At 40.2% G+C, this 21,457-nt stretch overlaps 1 protein-coding gene and 1 long non-coding RNA gene across 3 annotated transcripts in view; one reads left to right on the top strand and one right to left on the bottom strand.

The window, feature by feature from the left end:
- Positions 1-21,457, top strand: part of MAML2 (mastermind like transcriptional coactivator 2) — a 362,457-nt gene that overhangs the window by 70,338 nt on the left and 270,662 nt on the right. The gene's annotated exons all lie outside the window — the stretch shown is intronic.
- Positions 12,277-21,457, bottom strand: part of LOC309604980 — a 164,436-nt gene continuing 155,255 nt past the window's right edge. The window contains exon 2 of the long non-coding RNA XR_014231196.1: positions 12,277-12,401. This is a non-coding gene — a long non-coding RNA (uncharacterized lncRNA). The remainder of the gene's footprint in view (positions 12,402-21,457) is intronic.

Genomic DNA, 21,457 nt, shown 5'->3' with positions numbered 1-21,457 from the left:
GTTATTTTTTTTAAACCTCAAAATAATTCTGGGGAATATCACCCCATTTTACAGATGAGAAACCTGAGCATCACAGTCACAAAGTAGCTTGTCCTAACCCACATAGCTATTACATAGAATAATCCAGACTCATGCTTAGATTTCTTAACTGTAAGTCCAGTGTTTGCTTGTGTGTTTTTCTTTTTTTCTTTCAGCACTATGGAGAATAACTTGCAATAGAAAGGAAAAATATAAATAAAATAAAGGGATAGAGATGAAAGCTACCAAAAAGAAAAAAAGCTTTCCAAAATTAACAACCATTTGTTTAAACATATGAAAGTAAATTACTTTCATTTGCATGAAATTACTATTTTGGGCTAGTGTAATTTTTCCCAAGTCAAATATTGATGAAACCCAGTAAATTCTGTCCCTTTTAATCTAAGTTGAACTTTTTTTAAAAACTTTTCAGGGGGTAAATAAATTATTCTTCCAAAACCTTTACAGTTTTATGGGAAAATAAGAAAGACCATGCAAGAGAGACAAAATTATTGCCTTGGTTTATAAACAGTTCAGAATTCAGATTGTTTTTCATTGTTGTCAAAAAACAGTACCATACTTTCAGTGCAACTTGATGCCAGTTCTGATTGTGACTTTCCTCTTGTTTCTATGGTAACAAACTTTACTGTGATCAGCACTATGTGAAAACTTTTTGCATTGAAAGAGGCAAGGAAAACCTGACTGTGTGCCTGATACACATAGTAGGGGCTGAATAAATGTTTACTGAATGAAAGAGTAAAAAAAAAAAAAGTCTCAGCCATACAATTGCATGCTAATCAGATGTGGTGCTAAAATTTGCATATGCAAACATCTTCATGGGACAGAACAAACTTTAGCAAAACAGTAAGGTGTAGGGTTGTTTTTGCTTCACTTTAGACCCAGATTGTAGCACAAAGAGAGCTAAGTCGAAGGCTTAAATAGCTTAATTGTGCAGCAAGTTAGAAGTTAAAGGGTCAGAGTAATGTTAAGTAAATGAAGCTGTTTTGGAGAAAACCTGTAATGCTGCATTCCAGGTCTCCAAAGGCACAGTGCCATTTTTGTGTGTGTTAAAACAGTTTAAGGCCAAATACTGGTGTTTGCTGACTTCTAGAGCTTCCTTATGTTTCCAGTCTTTGCAAAGCAACATAGCCAAGCACACAATATCTAAATCTGGTGGACTGCTTCTGAGATTTTGCTTGGAAGATATTTAAATACATGTTGTTGTTTTTTGCTTTGAGCTCATAATCTGGTCTGTTTTCTAAAAACTTTAGTTTCTGGCAGTTGACCATTTACGTTTTAAAAGATGTCTGAAAATTCCAATCCAGGTAAGGTGGGTGTCTTTCGTAAGATCACAGAAGGCTTTTAACATGGAAGAAAAAGGTAGGATCTAGGTGTGTGGACCAAGAGGTTTTTTAACATATTATCAATCAACTCAACAAACATTTATGGAGTTCCTGCTATGTGCCAGGTACTGTAGTAGGAACACGGTAAACAAACAAGCAAAAATCCTGCTTTCATGGAGCTTACATGAAAGGAAAAATACTAGTGGGGAAACCAAAAATAAACAAAAGTAAAATAAATAAATGTTAGATGGTAGCAAGTGCTGTGGAATAAAATAAGGCAAAGAAAGGGGCCGATTTTAAATAGAAAGGTCATAGAAGCCTCACTAAGACAGTGGCATTTGAGCAAGAACCTGAAGGAGATGTAGGAGAGTGCCAAGCACATAGCATATGCAAGAGCATCAGGCAGCCTGAGCTAAAAGAGCAAAGGGTCTGAAACAGGAGCCTCCCTGGCGTATTCTAGGAATAACAAGCTGGTCAATACGGCTGGAGCAATAAGCAAGGGAGAGAGAAATGGAGTTGATGTCAAAGAGGTATTAGAGTCTGGGAGAGGAGGTGGGAGGCAGATTGCGTAGGACCTTGTAGACCATGGTAAGAACTTTAGCCTTTGTTCTAGATGAGATGGGACTCCTTGGAGAGTTTTAAGCAGAGAAGTGACATAATCTGACCTAGGTTTTAAATGGATCGTTTTGGGCTGTTGTGTTTAAAAAAAAAAAAAAAAGAAGGGAGAAAGGGCAGAAAATGGAGATTGTATAGGAGGCTGTCGTATTAATCCAAATAAGAAATGACGGTGTCTTGGAACAGACCAGCAGGAGCAGAAGTGGTACGATTTGTTGGATTCTGGATATCTGGTAGTGATGACTGCGCTCTGAATGGCTTGAATGTGAGGTGGAAAGGAGGAATCAACAACGATGGCAAGTTTTCTCACCGGAGCAACTAGAAGGATGGATTTGCTCTTGACTAAGAAGGAGGAGACTGTCTTCTTCACAGATCGAGTTTTGGGGAAAAACATCAGGAGCTGATTTTGGACATGTTAACTCTTAGACCTCTAAGAGGAGATATCATTTGGATATATGAGTTTGGAGTTCAGAAAAGTTGCCTGGGTTAGAGGTATAAACTTGACAGTTATCAATGACTAAATCATAGACATTATTTAAAGCCATGAGGCTCAATAAGAGGTCTGTGGGCTGAGCTCTGGGACTCCCGACATTTAGGGGTCAAGGAGCTAGGGAGGAACCCCCAAGGGAGACCGGAAGGCAGGGCAAATGAAGGAAGAGGACAGATTGGGAGCCAAATGAACCCATTTCAAGGAAACATAAAGCAAAAAGCGCTTTTTGATGGGCTGCATATATTTACCAGGACATGCCAAAGTGAGGAGAAGGAAACAGAAGGAGCTATGTAACCTTGGTCCCTTTAGCAAGAGCCATCTTAATACCTTCTCAGGTGTATGTCATCCAACAGCCATTTAGGCCGACCAGAGAACTGAAGCAAATGCATGCAATGATGATTCCTGTGACCGGCTGCCACAGAAATTTCACCATATCCACAGAATTGTAGATACTTACTTTGGACAAGTCCTGAAAGGAAACCTATTTTAATCCACCTGATACAAAATTTCCACCATGAATTCATCCCACGATTTTTCTTAATCATCTTCAATAACAGGTGATTTCACATTTCCGAAAACAGTTGGTGCTTCTTTGAATTCCTCTAAGTAGCAGCTGCAATAAAAATGGCCAAGTCACGGGACTTCCCTGCTGGTCTAGTGGTTAAGAGTCCGTGCTTTCTACTGCAGGGGGCACAGGTTCAATCCCTGGTTGGGGAACTGAGATCCCGCATGCTACGTGGTGCGGTCATAAATACATACATACATAAATAAATAAATAAATAAGGGCCCGGTCACTAACATGGTACATGAATGAGGTGGATTAGAATGCCGACATTGTATTGATTTATAACTTAGGATGTATCTGAGTTTTCAGAGATTTAGCCCAATCCACATATGTATTCATTCAAGCAGTCCAGCATTTGCTTGAATTATATACTTATTTTCCTCCAAAGTCAGATTTTTTTACTTTTCAAATGTTTGTTTCTGGCCAGCTACAAGGAAGAAAATATATTTACCTACTTTTTAAGATGCATGCTTAATTATGTTCTGGTTGAAGGGGAAATTTCAGACGATTAGATAAAGATAGCCGAATACCATCATAACAGAACCTTCATAATAAACTAAAATCCTAGAGAGCAGAGGTAACATCGTCCTGGTTCTAGAGGTATGTGCCTGTCAGGAAGAGAAAGCCATCTCCACGTTTCCAGGGTCACACTGAAATCACATGTCACATGGTTTCAACAGGGGCCATATGTTGATGCCTCTTCCTATAGGAGAAACTGCTGAGTTTTTCCAAACAGCGCATAAAAATAACAAACGGGCTGAATGAGCAGGCACAGTCAGGGCCTAAGAAGTGTAAAAAGCCCCCATTTTGGCTGTTGCACTAGCGGGGGTACCTCCCACCATACTTGAGGGACAGCCCTTCCGTCAATAGACTCAACTCACAATCCCAGCCTGGAGTGCAATCAGCTGAAACCAGCCCCTGGAGGAATTGAACCCCTGCAGGGAGGGCAGAACCAGTAGTGCTTTCCTGTATTTCCCTGCCTGCCAATGTTACCCCAATCCAGAGCTTTCCTTCTACTGTGGGCAGCACAGGGCAGTTAATAATGCACCTAGAATGGGAAGCACAAATCAGCACCATGTGTGGTCAGCAATAGGTAATTACATTTCAGTTGTTTAGTTAAGTTTTGCTTTCTGGTTGCCTTGGGGGAACTGTAGGGAAGGTTTTTTGTTGTTGTTGTTTTCCCCTGATGTCTTTTTTTTCTTTTTCCCCTGGTTAGAAACTGAGCAGTTCCACATTGTGTTGAAATGGATATGCAGCATTTGTGTCGGCTGAATTAAGCGCCTATAATCATATATCTCCTCTCCTTTGTCTCCGTGTGCCACCATCTTAATATGTGGGACAGGAATTTCATTTAATGGAGACATAATTTTTCTACTGTCTTAGGGCTTATTGAAAACAGCTCATTCTCCATTAGAATGCTTTTCTGTACTTCAGCCATCAGCTCGGCACTGACTCCATTATTGCTTTTCACCCTTTTCTTTAAATACTATGTATTTTCCATCAGAGTCCAAGTAGCTGATAAATTTGCTTATACCTGCAAGGAAATCTTCTGCCTTTTTCTCCTAGGTTTTGCACATATACAGATTGTGCATGCTATCCCCTTCCTCACAAAGCTGCATGGCCATTCTTCTTTCATTCTCTTAAAAATTACCTGTGGACCTACTCTATGTGAAAGAATATGTGATGTGCTCAGTGGAAGATTTACTTTTCCATAAGGTTATGGTTTTGTAAGCCTCCGATATTTCTGAATTTATATGCCTTGAATATTCCGTCACAGAGGGGCCCCACTATGACATACCTCCACGAGTATGATAATTATTCAAGTGTGTCCTTGGAACACACCCAGCCACAGAAGAGGGAAGGCCTGTCACAGCACAGGATGCTGAGTGCATCCTGACTGTCAGCACCTAGGTATCAACATATCAATCAGCTTTTAGCTTCTATCCTGGAAGTCAAGTCTGCATTTGAAACTTGTAGACTGTTTTGAGATACAATTCATTAGAAAGATATGTGGTCAATTTCACTTCACCGGTGAAGCTCAGAATGACACCAGAATATTGGTTTTGAAAGACTGTCATCCTCTTAAAGTCCAGCTCAGGACTGACACAGGAGGGCCACCGTCTTCACTGATGAGTCATCAGCTCCTTTTTCGTTTGAGCAGGATTTCCACGATGCAGACTTCAGTGCAGTGCAGTTACATCAGGAGCCATATTCCAGTTATTCCCTTCAAAGATTACACCAGTTGCAGGAGTAACTCATGGGGAAAATATCTCTGTTGTTTTTCCATCACATTTTCTGCTGCTCTCAACTCTCCCCTCTTCTTCCAAGCACTGAGGCCAGGAAAGGGCCCTCACTTTTCCATCCAATCGTATGGACTAAGATGCTTTGTACTGAGTGTGTTGGTCTGGCGATTTCCTGGCCTCTTCAGGAGCCTGTCCTCCTCTGTGGTGGTCTCTACCAAGATCCTAAGGAAAGTCAGCTGACACTATTTGTTTTGTGCCCTAAAGAGTAAATAATATGGTTTTTGTACACAGCAATTTGAATTCCTTAGGTTAGTGTTATAGCCTCGGTATGGTTAAGTCCTGGCCATCTGCTAACTTTTTGAAAGTCAGAGAGGGTCTTGCCATTCAGAACTCCTCTCCTGACGGAAGGGTCTATGTTTATGGCTGAAGAAAGGCATACTTAGCATATTAAATATGTCAATGATTTGTACTACTTTCAATCTTTTCGTTTCAGAAGCGTCTTGAGAACTGGTCTAGTATCACAACTCTTTATTACAGCATCGAGTACAATTTCTAATGCTTCATTTGCAGACCCTCTTTTATTAGCTTAAAAGATACAGCTTGAAGCTTCAGTAAGGTAGAGTCAATGAGGAGAGATTCCAAAATGGATAGAATAAAGCTGAGGGAAATTAAAACGGCTCGCCCAGTGTGACTAAGAGAGTCAGGAAAGAACCTACTCCTAATAGAACACATTTTTGTATGGGAGGCACAAAAGAACGGGACATGTTAACAATCAGAAAGAACTCAAGTTCAGCCATAAAGCATATTTGTATACACTGTTGCATACTGTGTTCAAATGACTTATTTTTGCCTTGGTCTGTTCCAATGCACATTCCTGCCAGAGGTAGATATTGGTTTGGAGATCATTTTTTCTCCCGCAGCATGCAGGAGTCAGAGTTTCCAGATACTTAACTGAGTAGGGGGTCTTGGTCATAGAAGACATGAACTGGTGGGGTCCACACCTTGTAACCAATTCCGCAACACCCTGGTGTGTGAGGGGGCTTTACAAACCCAGCTGGTTTCCATGGGAATGAATAGTTGCTGAGTCAAATGTGGGCAAATGTAGGAAGACAGCCCAGGCAGGAGACCCTCGGGCACATGTGGCCACAGCTCAGGTTATAGGCTCCAGGGAAGTGATCTGGCTCTTATGTGAATTATATTTGTAACCAACATTTATTTCACAGGGATTTCCATACATTATCTCAATTTTTCCTCACAAAAGCCCCAAGAAGGAGGAATGTTAGCACGCTGTTACAGATCTTTTATGAGGGCATAAACAAGCTCAGGGAGATTGCAGCAGGCTCAAGGTTACACCACTAAGAAACGAGGATCGCGGAACATACAGTCAGGTCTCTTGACTCAAAGTTGGGTGCCTTTTTATTTTTATTTATTTTTATCTATTATTTTTTTATTGGAGTATAGTTGATTTACAATGTTGTGTTAGTTTCAGGTGTCCAGCAAAGTGAGTGATTCAATTATACTTTTTTCTTTTTTTTCAGATTCTTTTCCCTTAGAGGTTATTACAAAATATTGAGTGTATTTCCCTGTGCTATACAGTAGGTCCTTGTTGGTTATCTATTTTATATATGGTTGTGTGTTTATGTTAATCCCAAACTCCTAATTTATCCCCCCTCTTTTGGGTACCCTTTTAATGAGACCAACCACTTTGACTATTCAAAGTGTTCTTGTGGCCACACCAGCCTCCCCAGTTACCTGCAGAGGCAAAGTACAGACTGAAGGAGTTCTTCCTCTGCTTAGGGGTGTGTAAACTGTCAGGACCCCACTCTACTTTTCCCCTCTTTCAGGGCCATCTTAGCTCTCCCTTGGGGTGAATGCAGGTCACAGTGTGGGGTCATCTGCCTCTGCGGTCCTCATCTTCACCATGGACATCAGACTTCCTTTTAAGGTGCTCTGTATGATTCACTAATAGTTTGATTTTCTTTGCAAGATACACGCGCATTTTTTGATTGAGAAACATTTTAGAAATGCTGAACATATTACTGTGATGAAATAACAATGACTAATATTGCTGTTAAATTGTTGTAATTATAAGGGCTTCAACCTTTTTTTGATTCAGTGTGTTTGTTTTGATTTGTTTTATCTTGCCTTTCAAATGGCCTTTTTGGCTTTGAAACATTAGCAAATGGTTGCTGTTCTCTTACAGATCTAGTTCCTACTTTTAGCAGCCATGGGAAATAAAACATATATTCAAAACATACCTGACATATATTAAAAACATAAATAAAATGTATATTCAAAACATACCTGAATTAAACATGGCATTTTAGAGAACATTTTATTTTTACTGATTTGTAGTAAAAGAAAAACTGAATAAATCACAGTTGGTTGAAGAAGTGATAGTACCACTGATCTTAGGGTGAATAAAGTACTCTTGAGAAATAAATTGTTTATGTAGATATGATAATACCATGATATATTCAACCCAATCAAATGCATAAACTAGAGTAGGAATTTTTAAACATTTAGCTCATGGGGAAGCAGTTTACTACTAGACAACAATGTAATGATTAGTCATACCTAGCCATATAGAGATCTATAAACACATAGATGCAAAGTAAATGCAAATTCTTTGGTTTATTAATGGATGATAGGATTGAAAAGAAGTCAGGAAGTGCACAAAGGTGAAATTATAGTAAACCATAAAAATACGGCACTTGCAACCAGTTGATCTAAAAACTTGCCATTTCTTGGGTGGCAGATGAAATAGAACATTAAAACAAGGATTTTAAAAAATGGATTAAATTTTAAAAACATACGGAAATGATAACTGGAAGGGAAAAACAAGAGGAAGCAAAATGAGCAGGAATCAGAATCCTGGGGGAGGTTGTTTTTTTGTTTTTTTGTTTTTTTTCTGGGGGATGTTTTTTCACGTTGATTTCTGTGAATTCTATGTATGTAATAGAGAATGCTCATTGAGGGTTAAATTTAATCTTATCTCTGAGAACACTGTAAATTACCTTTGGTCAGCACCTTTAGAAAAGTAAAGAACTGAATTTGTGACTGAGCTCTTTGTTTGATCAGCACACCCTCTATATAATTTTAATCTAGTTAAGTCTCAATTTCATACTTTTAGTGACACATGTCTGATTGGTGGTGCTCAAATTTTGGTGCAGGTCAGAATATCCCCGGATGCTGGTGAACGGTGAAGATTTCTGGGTGCCATCCCCGGGTATGCTGGTTCAGTTCACCTTGGGTGAGACCCAGATGCAAGGACTAAAGACCGCCTTTTGAAAACACTAACATAGAGTATCATGAACCAGGAGGGAAATGGCTCTTTGAGTCAGAGAATGCCATTGATTTTTATGAACTCTGTCCCTATCACATATAAATTTTAAAATTTAAATTTTTGTTCATGGTGATGTACTGGAAATATGATTTACTCCATGTTGGTGAAAAAAGACTTATAAAAATGTCTGTGATTACACAACTTGGTTGCTTATAATCAAACTTTTTAGAACATAAAGCTGAAAGAATGACCTAATTCAACTCTTCATTTTATAAATGAGCCATACGAGGCTCAGGGAGTTGAAGTAACTTGCACAGTGTCATGTAGCTCACTAATGACCATGTAGGATTATTTTGCTCTTTCCATTCCTTATGTTGCATCTCTCTTAAAATTTTCTGAAAATGGTCCAGTATTATAAAAAGGACTGAGGGTAAACCAAGCATCCCATTAGCTGATACCTTTGACTTATACAGAAAAATGAGATCAGAGACTTGGGCAAAAATATATACAAAGAGTCAACAAAAGCAATTGCATAGGGACGACTATAGGATATGTCGTGTCCCTCCTCTAAATAAATGTCATGAACTAGGGGATGGCTTAATGATGCTAAGTTGTTGCAGACATAAAAGTTTGAAGCAAATTATGAGGCTCCAGGATACGGTAAATTGGTTTTACCTTCTAAAGACTATTAAGCTTTGCTTGGATTTTTCAAAACTGCCCTCTCCCCACAAAGCTTTCTAAGAATAGATAGCTTCTTATTTGGTCTGCCGCCCCTGCCAAATCAACTAGGACTTTTCTGGGGGGAGGGGGGAGCAGGTTACAAATAACCAAACCCTGATTGACAGTGTTTAAAACAAATAGAGATTTTTCTTCTCACATTACCATATTTCTGGAGATAGGTCATCGCTGGTATTAGTTTAGTAGCTCAGTAATATCAAGCTCAGGGTCAGTATCTCTGTGACGCTCTTCTCCTTTCTCTCATAGTCTCAAACTCCAGGTATCACATTGGCATTCAAAATAGGATGAAGGGATGGGCAAGGGAGAAGAGGGTTGAGAATGGGGTGTGGTGTGACAGAGTGTCTGCCACTCTCTTGGTTCGTGAAGAAAATCCTATTATTCCAGCATCAGCTGTGTAACTGACTGGGTCTCATGCAGCACCTCCAGTTTGAGACGTTCTCTCTTCTTGCTCCTCCTCCTGTACCACCATCCTTCTAGACTCAGCTACTTTGCCCCCTACACACACACACACACACACCACACAGAGTGACCATATACCCACAGTCAGTCAGAACCTGTATTTCAGAAGAGTCCTTTGATTGACAAGCCTTTAGGAATGTGCACAGGTGTCCCTAGACTATAGGAAGTTTTGTTGAATAAGCTTTCTCTGTGGATGTCCAGCAGACCTTCGTCCCTGCTTCTTTAAAAGAATGATTGAATCCAAACATGACACACTGATGTTAAAAAAAAAAAAAAAATCAGAAGTTAGTATCTTGAAAGCGTATCCTAAGGCTTTTCTTCAGGTAACCTTTATATTGAACCATAAAAAGATTAAAGACACCTTCTGTTGGACTCAGGCCTGTCATTCATGCTGAGATTGTTCGGGAAAAGAGGTGCTGACACCTTTACTAAGTGAAGTCAAGGTCTTCCAAGCAGGAAACTGGTTTGATGACAATATGCTGACTTGTCAGTTAAGCTGGTGGTTGCCCTGGGCTTCAGAGATTGGCTCTCTTTTTGACTTCTGACTTTTGTGTGTGTGTCGGGGGAATCTTATGAGTCATGGTTAGCCTTTCTAGCCTGATTAAGCTTGAAGGAGCCTCTGGATTATTGAAAAAAAAATGGATTTTGCAAAAATAGTTGTTTTCGGCATCCCCACAGGAGAAAGCCAAGTCGGTTCCGAAATGGAAATTCTAGACAAACAACTGAAGCTAAGGACACCTCTGTGTGTAAATGCTTCCAGGTGCAGACAAATTTTTCATTTCACTCTCTACAGTTTTCATTTTAAAGGGTTTCTGAGATGGAAGCGTTGGAGCAAAGTGCATTAGAACCATTTGCCCTGGTTTCCCATCCGAGTGAAGTCGACTCACAGTTGCAAGGGGAAAACACTGTCTAAAAAATAAATCTTAATCAAGTCCCTGTAGTCTATCAACACATGCTTTTCAGAAGAAGGAAAAGAAGAAACATCTGAGGAAAACAGGGCCCAGTTGGTGGAACATCTTGAAGGGGGCTGGCCTCTTAGAAAATTAAAAAGACATGCGGTAGCCTAGGAAGAGTCTGTGGTTGTTAAATAGAATAATGTAAAGGAGGAACTTTAAGATACAACCATTTCAAAGTTTAAAACAACAATCTGCAATTATTTGGACCGTACAGTTGTTAGGATGGTTTTCACCCTTTTGAAAGGGTTCTGAACAGAGTTACAACTAGTTTTGTGTTTTTTTTAATCATTGGGCCAACAAAAAAATGTCATTTGGCCTATAACATATTCTCTGCTCCCACCCAGCAAGTCCTCCTCCCGTTTCCTACCAATCATCCTCCCCTCCTTCTACAGCTTCCTGTACAAAGGGCTAGGATACCAACATCTGCCTGAAGCAAAAACACATGCATTTCAACCAAATAAATAAATAAAAAGGAACAAAAGTCCGGGTACACCATGTTGCTCTTATTCTCACCGGCTGACTCCCATTAGTCCTCTCTCGTTATTGTTATAATGTCTTTCAGGCCTTAGGCTGGTGGGCCTCTCTGCTCAAGGGTGATTTGAAATCTGCTGATAGCGGCTGGAATGAAGCATGGAGAATTTTTTAAACTTAAGGTCTAACCTCACTGAGTTAGACCACTGTATTCTTGGGCTTAGATGTTTACTCAGTAAATGATGCTCTTCAGTGGTGGTGCCTGGGCCATTGCCCAGCCATGTGGAGGGGGGTGAGTGTGGATATGACTTCCCTCTTTGGAGGAGGCTTCTGCAAATCAGAGCCAATGGAACCCTAATGAGACCGTTCACCTCCCAGCTCCTCTGTGCCAGTGCGGTGTATAACAACAGGATGTGGGTTTTAAACACGTGTAAGCTTCTTCAAGCTGCCTCTTTCAGTTTCATTCTTTTTTAAGACACTAGAAAATAATAATTCACATATTTGGAGCAAACTTTTTTTTTCTTGCTACCGGTATGTTTTTTGTCATAGTTTTATCCCGTATCAGGACCCAGTTCCATGCACATTTCTACAGGCCACTCAGGTAACTGAGTTAGTGTCAACATGTATTTAGTACGCTACGCAAACGAAAACACAGGATATTTATGACACAGGCAGGTTATGATGTACACTAGAGAAGTTTCACTTTCTGTAGATGGGAAAATAGATTGTATTCATCATCTACTAAGGGTGTTCTACTGCTGTACCTCTAGACTTGGTTGATGGTTTTAACGAACAGGACCAAAAGAGGTCAAAAGCCACAAGCATGTTGGTTGTAAAAATCAAAGGCATTTAGCTCTAAATTAATTTCTTTTAAAAGAAGTTGTGACATTTGAGCAGGCCATAAAATTAGGACCTGCAGGCACTTTTATCAGAGAGCGGAGAAAATGAGAAGGAATTGACTTCCATTCTTGGCATTTTCTGTTGTTATTCCAATCCTCACCCTCCCTTCACTGTCCCCTTTGCTCCTCATCCCAATGCATTCTTTCTTTTCTGTTACTGGCTATCTTTCCTATTCCATCTGTTTCTCCATCTCTCTTTTTTTTTTTTAAATAAATTTATTTATTTATTTTTGGCTGTGTTGGGTCTTCGTTTCTGTGCAAGGGCTTTCTCTAGTTGTGGCGAGCGGGGGCCACTCTTCATCGCGGTGCGCGGGCCTCTCACTACCACGGCCTCTCTTGTTGCGGAACACAGGCTCCAGACGCGCAGGCTCAGTAGTTGTGGCTCACGGGCCCAGTTGCTCCGCAGCATGTGGGATCCTCCCAGACCAGCGCTCGAACCCGTGTCCCCTGCATTGGCAGGCAGATTCTCAACCACTGCGTCACCAGGGAAGCCCTCTCCATCTCTTTTTACCTTGCATTGTCCTTTTCCCATCACCCTTAGGATACAGAGTTAAGAGAAAATACAGAGAATGGTCAGGATTGGTGAGCAGAGAAATTTTGTAGATTTTGTTTGTTTTTAATCACAAGTTTTGAGTTGTTTTTGCACTTGAAGTGTGCACATGATAAAAAGAAGGTTGCCATTTCAATTCATATTGTCTTGAAAATGCAAAGACTCCTTTCTAGTTTTTCTCTATAACGAAGACTTCGTTGGACTGTGGACTCTGTAGTTATGCTCACTGAACAAATACCTTGAAAGGGAAACAATTCCAAGTCATGTATCAAAGATTCAATTTGACATGTATTTACTAAATGCCTGACATGCCTGTGCCTTTTGTTTATTCATTATAGCAAGATAGAGTGAGTTCGTATTCTGTGCTGGCACTGTGCTCCGTGTTGAAAATCCAAAATTAAATAAGTCACAAGATTCCTACCTTCAAGAATTTATAGTCTAATGGAGGAGAAAGGGGTATAAAAAGGTCAATTTCAGGGTGACGAGGGAGTGGTCTAATACCCAAAGAGCTGTGGTTTTAAAACGATGATGCAAACCAGTTATCTCTTGCTTACGGAATAGATGGGCTACAGGAAATTTGGTAATAAAACAAGTTTATATAAATTGAAACATTTTCCTACAACTCCCCTATGAAGTTGGAAATGTTTTCCCACAGAAAAGCCTCCCAAAATGTCGAATGCAAAACTTGAGATCACAGAAAATACTATATTGTGCCTATATTTGGCCTCCTAAAAATTGTGTCTTTACAAGGGCATCCCTGCTTTCATTTGCAGTCGCCATCCTGCCACTCACTGTTTTCTTCTTGGAGTACTTTTCTATTTCTGGGATTGCCACTATCTTGGGACCGGAAGTACTCCTTTCTTTCTTACTATGTCTTTCTCCTTTCTTTCTTTCTTCCTTTCTTTCTTACTATGTCTTTCTCCTATGTCTTCACACTCAGCCTCTGCAGCTCAGTTTCCCTCCTTCCTTTCTGTTGAGAGATTTACGGCAGATAATAGAGTCAAACAAGATGTATTCCAGCCTGTGGTTTCAGATGTGTAAGGTGTGACTTCCTGTCTCCATCTGTCTAGCTCAAGAATTAACTTAGGGTGAGGAAGGCTGATATTTATTCATTCATTCAATAAATACGTATTGACTGCCTACTATGTCCAAGCAGAACACAGTTCCTTACCTCATGAGTTTACCAAGTAGCATGGGAAGATGAGTATTAAATGCTTGTTTGTTCGTAATTGTGATTAGGGCTACAGAGGGCAAATATAGGTTTCTGTGAGCAAATAGGGGGGGAACTGAGTTTGTCTGGAAGATGTTAGAAGATCAGGAAAGGCTTCCCTGAGGAGGTGATATTTAAACTGAGCTCTGAAGGGTAAGTAGGAGATTCCTCCAGGTAGAGGGAAGAGTAAAGGTTTGGGGGCAGGAAGAAACATGGTAGTTTTGAGGAACATAGAGGTGGCGTGGCCATAGGGAAGAGAGCAAAAGGGAGAGTGAAATAGGGAGGAATAGGATTAAGCTCAGAGGCTCTGGAATCAGATTTCCTGAGTTAGAATCCTGGTCTCACGGATCTATCCGTTAGGAGTACTTTTGGCTCCAAATAACAGAAAGCCTGCCTAATAGAGTTAATATATAAAGTACAATATAAATATATTGTCCCCACAAAACAGAAAGGGTGAAAACAGGCAGTTCAGGGTTGGTTGGTGCAAGACTTATGCATTCATCACAGGCATCCTTAGCTGTCACTTTGTCATTTCTGAGTTGGAAGTGGCCCTGGGCATGATGGCCCCACTGGAGGCGAGAGGGAGGGGAAAGGTGTGCAATGCCAGGTTCTTTTATCTGCAAAGTTATAAGTTTCTCAGAAATCCTCTGGTGGACTTCTGCCTACATGTCATTGGCCAGAACACAACCCAGATAGTAAGGAAAGCAGGGAAAGTTAGAATGTAGATTTACCGGCTGTGAGCATGGAGGCAGCCCAGTGAGGACGGATTGGGAATGTGTATTGGTTTCCTCAGTAAACAGTGTCTGACATAAGCACTCTCCAGCTTTATGATCTTTGGCAAGTAACTCAACTTCTTCAGTTCCTCATCTGAAAACTGGGGACAATAAGAGTGTCCACCTAAAAGGGTTGTTCTGGGGTTAATTGAAAGAATGTTTGTGCTCGGTACATAATAAGCATGCAACTGATGTGAGCTCTGATGATATGCTTGACAGATATGCAGCAATCAGGTCATGAAGAGCTTTGTAAGCCATATTGATCATTTTGTGTTGATTCTTAGCACAATGAGAAGGTACCAAAGGATTTTAAGCCGGGAGGAGGCATGATCATATTTGTGTTTTCAAAAGAGGCTTCAGTTTCTCCTCTAACGGATACAACCTGTTGTGTGACATTGCAGACTTTCAGCACAATGCTTTGCTTACCTGTGTTTGCTCTCGGATAACTTTTCTTTTAATACTTTTTTGGCAATCTAAGTTGTTTTGAGATGTGTGAAGTTAGAATCAAATGCAGGTGTTTGACTTCCTTTGATTTTTTTTTTTTTTTAATTTTTAACCCTGGGGCAATTTAATGCCAGAATATCAACCTACTTTGATCAGGATTTTCAAATCTATTTGGCTGATAGTGAAATAGGAAAAAAATACCACAAAGATTTTACTTTGCTTTCTTGAACTACTGCCCTACTACTGAGGACCACAGCAAGCTTACATGTTTTAAAAAAAAAAAAAAAAAAAAAAAAGGAAGAGCTCCAGCATTCCTTTCACACTCCCACTCGCCCCCGAGGTTCTTCCACTTCCTTCCTAGGCTTTTTTTAGAAGCGAGTGTGTTTTTCTCACGTCCGGCAACAAAGGATGTTTTTGTGCTGCCACTGAGGTTTGTGTGTGTGACTGACTTCAGAACTCTTTCTAGAAAGTGCTATCACTATTTGCATAGATTAAGTAGAACTTTATCTTGAGCGAAAGTCTCAAAGGGCTATTTTTGTTTTTGTGAGTGGATTTGCCGTTATTTAACTTCAAATAAATTCACCTATGTGTTTTAAAATAATCTGAAGAGGACCTGTCAAAATTCCTTCACAAGTCCCACACGAGTTTTAATCTTAAAAAAAAAAAAAAAAAAAAAGTTCAGATGATTCTTTCAGCGTATTGTATTTATTCCTATTACCTTGGTAAAGAGTTTATCATCGCTTCCTTAAATATGTCTGAAAGTGCCGCACTGCAGGTTGGGGGGTAAGGTGGGGACATGGTGACTATCTGTAAGATTTGGTGATTTTCACAGAGAAAAATGCTTGTAACAGTCACAATGTCCCGCGCTGGGGCTATTGGATGCCTTGACATTAGGGGTTTTCACTTAATTGTAATTCTCTGAGCAATGAGACAAGGTGAAATCAACAAAACTCAGATGGCCGAGAATTGTGCCATAAATCCTGTGAGAGAATTTACCTTTACCTTGTCAGACAATATAAATCATTCAAAACATATGCTGAAACGGCTTCACCTTTCCTTGATGAGAAATGGGGTTTACATCCCAGGTTCTATTTCTCAACCAAGAGAAAGATATTAAAAGAGCCTCTGAACATTTTAGACACATTTTGGTGGCCAATCTCTGTCCGTGTGCTGCCAGCAATAATCCCAGCAATGGATATTATAAAGAGGCAGCATTCCATTGAGTACAGAAACAACAACCTTAGCTGCTTCCTAAACAGGATTGCATTGGAGATAAGTATCTGCTTTTAGTAAATGCCAAGCCCCACCCATAGTCTAGATAGGAAGATTTCCACTCCATGTGGATTTTGTGATTTCTTTTCTGTTGGAGTTAAGGAAGGGGAGCTTGGATTCCAAGGTCAATTTAATGTCTAAATTCCTTGGCATTTGTCATGTTAGATCAGCACATGTCGGGTGGCCTTCGGTAGTTATTTTAGCATTGATTTACCTCTGGTGGGGTAAATCAAAGGAAGATTTAGAAAATCAAAGTCAGTTTTCCTTGGCTTTTTCTCAGAAACAAAGGGAAGCTGTGGCGTTGATGGGTTTTTTTTTTTACTCATCTTTGCCTTCGATGCAAAATCACTCTTTGTATGAGTTTCTTTCCCATGTTGAATATCTGTTATAGGCAGAGCCTTGGGTATTTCTGTGGTTAGGGGATTATGCAAAATAATTTGAAGGCACACCAGCAGACTTTGAGGAACTAAGTATTCATTTAAAGAGACAAGATATTATAGTGGGAGTTGTGAGAGTGGGCGTGAGGTGTTGTGAGAACCTAGTGTTTCATGTCACACCTGGGCTTGGATCCCAACTCTGCCTAATACCGGAGCAACCTTGTGCAGAGGACTTCATGTAGTTCATCTGGAAAATGGAGATAATGAAGATGCTTGCCTCTAGGTTGCTGTGAAAAGGGCAGCAAGGTACACTTGACTAAGAACATGACCAAAACCAGACTGCTTGTGTTTAAATCCCAGCTGTACTGTTTACAGCTGATATGGCCTCGGGCAAATCTCATACTCGCTCTGTGCCTCGGCTGCCTCATCTGAAGATGGAGACGGTGCTAGTACCCACTTCATAGGGCTGCTGAGCATCTAAAAGGAGCGAATGAAAGTAAAGAGCTGAGAACAGTGCCCTGCACAAAGCGTTATCTAAGGGTTTGCTTTCATTTTTGTGGGGATTAAATATAATGCGTGTGAAATGCTTGATACACATGTAGGAGGTAACTGTTAACTATCACATTATTTAGAGAACTCAGCACAATGTGTAGTACACTTTCGGTACTAAGTAAATTTCAGTTGACTTTAAATAATATATTGCATATGCCTCTCTGTATATGTGTTTATATAATAAGAGAGAGAAGTACATATTCCCCAACAACATAAAAAACAAAACCTTATGGGCCAAAGTATATAGGACAGAATGGATACTAGCCAAGCCATACATCTAGGAGAGTTCTTGCTATACTACCTGGTGCTTAAATGGTTTGTTTTGTCCTTACTTATAGGCCTATTTTTTCCATTGGTGCTTCGCCAGCATTTTCAACTGTGGATGGAACCCCTAATACCTCATAAATCAAAGGAATAATCATTACTGATTGTTCCTACCACCATAGAAAGTTAAAATGTAATTGGCTTTTGGGCTTGACTAGAAACCTAATTAATGATAATAATAATGCAGGCATTTTCCCACTTATAAACAACTTATAGTCTAAAAATTCAGTTATAAAGCAAGAATTTGGATTGCATCATACCCCATAAAAATAATGTTATAATGACCATTAAAAATTTAGGCCTACCTATATAATTATCCTAGTATCTTGAAGAACAAAAAAGGTACTGTACATTGCTGATAACCGTATGAGTCATGGCATGTATTCTGATTTCTAGGTAGAGAGATACCAGAGACCTCTTCCCCTGTGAAAATCCTGGGGGTGATGGGGCTGAGAGGGTTGCCTCCTGTCCGTCCCCACCACCTTTTAGTTTACTAAAGAGACAGGAGTTTGGGGGATACGGTTTTCATTATGCAACTTCAGCCTTGGTTTTCTGGGCAAATCAATGGTAGAAGAGAAAGAGAGGCTTTGAGGTAAAAGTCATCATTGGTATGTATACGTCATTTGTAAAGATTACTTTATTGTTAAAACCTTTGGCATGTTTCATCGTCCCCTACACTCCCTTCACCCCAGTCCACAAATCAAACAGGGCCATGGTCCTAGGGGATAACTCCAGTTGTTTCCATCAGAGTTCTTCCTGCCTGTATCCCCCAGTATGAAATGGAGACAGCTTTCAGACGAAGATGTCCCTGAAATCCTCCTTTAAAAAGGCAATATTAAAAGAAAAGAGTTTGTAATGTCATTATCACTATTAATTCCGAGTTGAGTCAGATTTAATTGTTTTGCCAGGCCAAAAAAGCCTCTCTCACTACTGAGTCTGTATGCAAAGGCAGCCTGGCAGAGAAATCAAATACTAGGCCATTTAAGATGTGTCCATCACTTAATGCTTTACACGGAACAGAAGGTGACAGTGGCTTTCTTCATGATCCAAAGCTGGTAATACGACATCTGTTTTTTCATTCATTCAACAAACATCGGGTTTTCAGTATGTGCCAAGCACTCATAGGTGCTAGGTGTAGAGCAATGAAAAACAAATAATATGCCTAGAGCAATGAAAAACAAATAATATGCCTAGAGCAATGAAAAACAAATAATATGCCTAGAGCAATGAAAAACAAATAATATGCCTAGAGCAATGAAAAACAAATAATATGCCTAGAGCAATGAAAAACAAATAATATGCCTAGAGCAATGAAAAACAAATAATATGCCTGCTGAGGCTAGACTGATGATAAACACACCAGCAGTTGAAGACATAGTGTGTCATACAGTGATAAGTGCCATGGAGGGGATTAATTTCATATAGCATGGTCCTGCAGAAGGAAGTTAGGGAGCGAGCCATGTGACCATCTGGGAGAGGAGCTCTCAGAGAGAACAGCAATTACAAAGCCTCTGATCCAGGAGCATCTTTGTTGACAAAGGTGTTCCAGCTGGATCGGAGTAAGCTAAAGGCGCTTGGTGAGAGATGAGGTCAGAGAGGTAGCAGGGGTACTTTATAGGGCTTTGTAGACCATTAGAAAGATTTGATCTTATTCTAAGTAAGAAAGAATATGTTTTGAAGATAGAGCCAATAGGAGTGCAGTGCGTTGGATGTGGGGTGTCAAAGAAAGAGCAGAACCAAGGATAACTCAAAATGTGTGGCCTGTAATAACTACAGTTGTCATTTATTGAGCTGGGGAATATTATTGGAGCATCATGTTTGGCAACAGGGGAAGAAGCGGGGGAGGGGGGAGTTGGAATTTTTATTTTGTACATGTTAAGTCTGACATGCCTATTAGACAACCAAGTGGATACGTCAAGTAGGCAGGGGACAGATTAGCTGGAATTCATGGGTGAAGTCTGGCCTGAAGTTATATGTTTGGGTATTTAGGGCCACAAGACTGAAAACACCAGAGAAGGAGTGTAGATAAAGAAAAGAAGAGGTGTTTGGACTGAGTGCTAAGACTCTCCAGTATTTAGAGGCCAGACCAGCAAAGGAGATGGAAGAACAGTGTCCAGTGAAGAAGACATAGGAGAAGACAGTGCCCTACAAGACAAGTGGGGAAAAGAGTTGAGAAGGAGACAGTGTTTGTGCATGCCGAATGCTGCCAATAAATTAGATAAGCTGAGGACTGATCATTGATTATAAAGTTTGGTGAAGGCCATTGGTAACTTTCAATCAATGCAGTGCTGATAAACCAGCTCTTCTGATTTGTATTGTGTACCAATTGCCATGCTGTAAATACCTCCATCATAGCCTATTTCAAGCTACCAATAGTTTCAGAGGAAGCTTGCAAAAGTCTTGAATTTAACAGTTGGCTTCAGCTAGCTCCCGCACATCCTGCCTTAACAGGAGCCATTTTGGTGGAGTGGGTGGGGGTGGAAGGGATTCATAAGAGATGAAACGAGAAGAATTGGAGACGGTGAATATAGACAATAATTTTTGAGGAGTTCTACTATAAAGAGATAAGGTGGTAACTGGATCAAGATGTGTGGTCAAGAGTTTTTTGGTTTTGTTTGTTTTTGTTTTAAATAGGAGATATAGCAGCATGTTTGCATGCACATGGTGGTGATCCAAGAAGAGGAGGGAAACTGGTGAAGGAGAAAGCAGTGAGAATTGTTGGAGTGAAGACCCTGATTGGGAGAGAGGAAAGGGTTTAATGCTCAGGGAGGGGGTGGCTTGGTTTCAGCTTAGAGTCTGGGTAGTTCCCTTATAGTCACAGCAGAGAATAGAGTAGCATTGCCCAACAGAAAAACAGTGAGAGCCACATATGTAATTTAAAAATTCTAGCAGCCACATTAAAAAAAAAAAAGAAACAGGAAAAAAATAATTTTAATGATTTGATTTTTAACCCTCTATGTACAAATTATTCAAACATGTACTGAATATAAAACAATTACTGACGAGATATTTTACATTCACGCTTTATAAGAAAATTTCAAAATCCAGTGTGTATTACACAAAACAGCACATCTCCGTTTGGACTGGCCACAGTTCAAGTGATCAGTAGACGCAGGTAGCCAGACTGGAGAAGGCAGGTATAAACAGTTAATTGCTTAGTTGTCTTGGTGGGAGGTTGTGGAAGTTCTACTTGCTTCTGTTTTCTCAGTGAAATAAGATTCAAGTTAATCCAGCAACTGGGACTGAGAATTGGGCAGAAGGTGCTAGAGGTTTGAGGAGAGAGGGAAAGGTGTGAAATAGTCCTGGAGGAGAATGACAGAGTGAATGGAACCAGAAAATTGTACTAGGATCAGGACAGCACTGACACCCCACTTGAGGTTAGTGGTCCAGAATTTAAAGTGAGACCTGCAATCCCGAGTGTGTGGTTTTCTTTAGCCACTTTCTGTTCTGCAGAGGCAAGGGCAGGGGCATATGCCATGTGTACAGAGTTGGATTGAACCGGGTTGAAATGAATTGGAAAGCAGACGCCAGACTGTCAATCCAGGAGAAAATGCTAAACTTTCCCCGTAGGAAATTTATCCATTTTTCTGTCTGATCTAGGCTTTCTGTGTGTGGGTTGGTGGGGGGGAAGTATGAGATGTTAGGCAAGAGTGTGTGGGAAGGGTTTAAAAGCATAGTGACATTTTTTTTTTTTTTTTCGGCCACTGAACTCCTATCTCAGAATTCTTCTCTTAGCAAACTCTCCAAATTCTTTCTCTGGGGTCCCTTCACTGAGCTGTGTGTGCCCCATCTCTCTCCTTCCTTAGAAGTCATCAGACTGTTTACTAAGGTTTATTATTTTTGCACGGCCTGAATCTGATATGTACTTGTCAAGA

This window comes from Balaenoptera borealis, assembly GCF_965194805.1.
Source record: "Balaenoptera borealis genome assembly, chromosome: 11".
NCBI lineage: Eukaryota > Metazoa > Chordata > Mammalia > Artiodactyla > Balaenopteridae > Balaenoptera > Balaenoptera borealis.
This window is presented reverse-complemented; position numbering and strand designations above follow the sequence as displayed.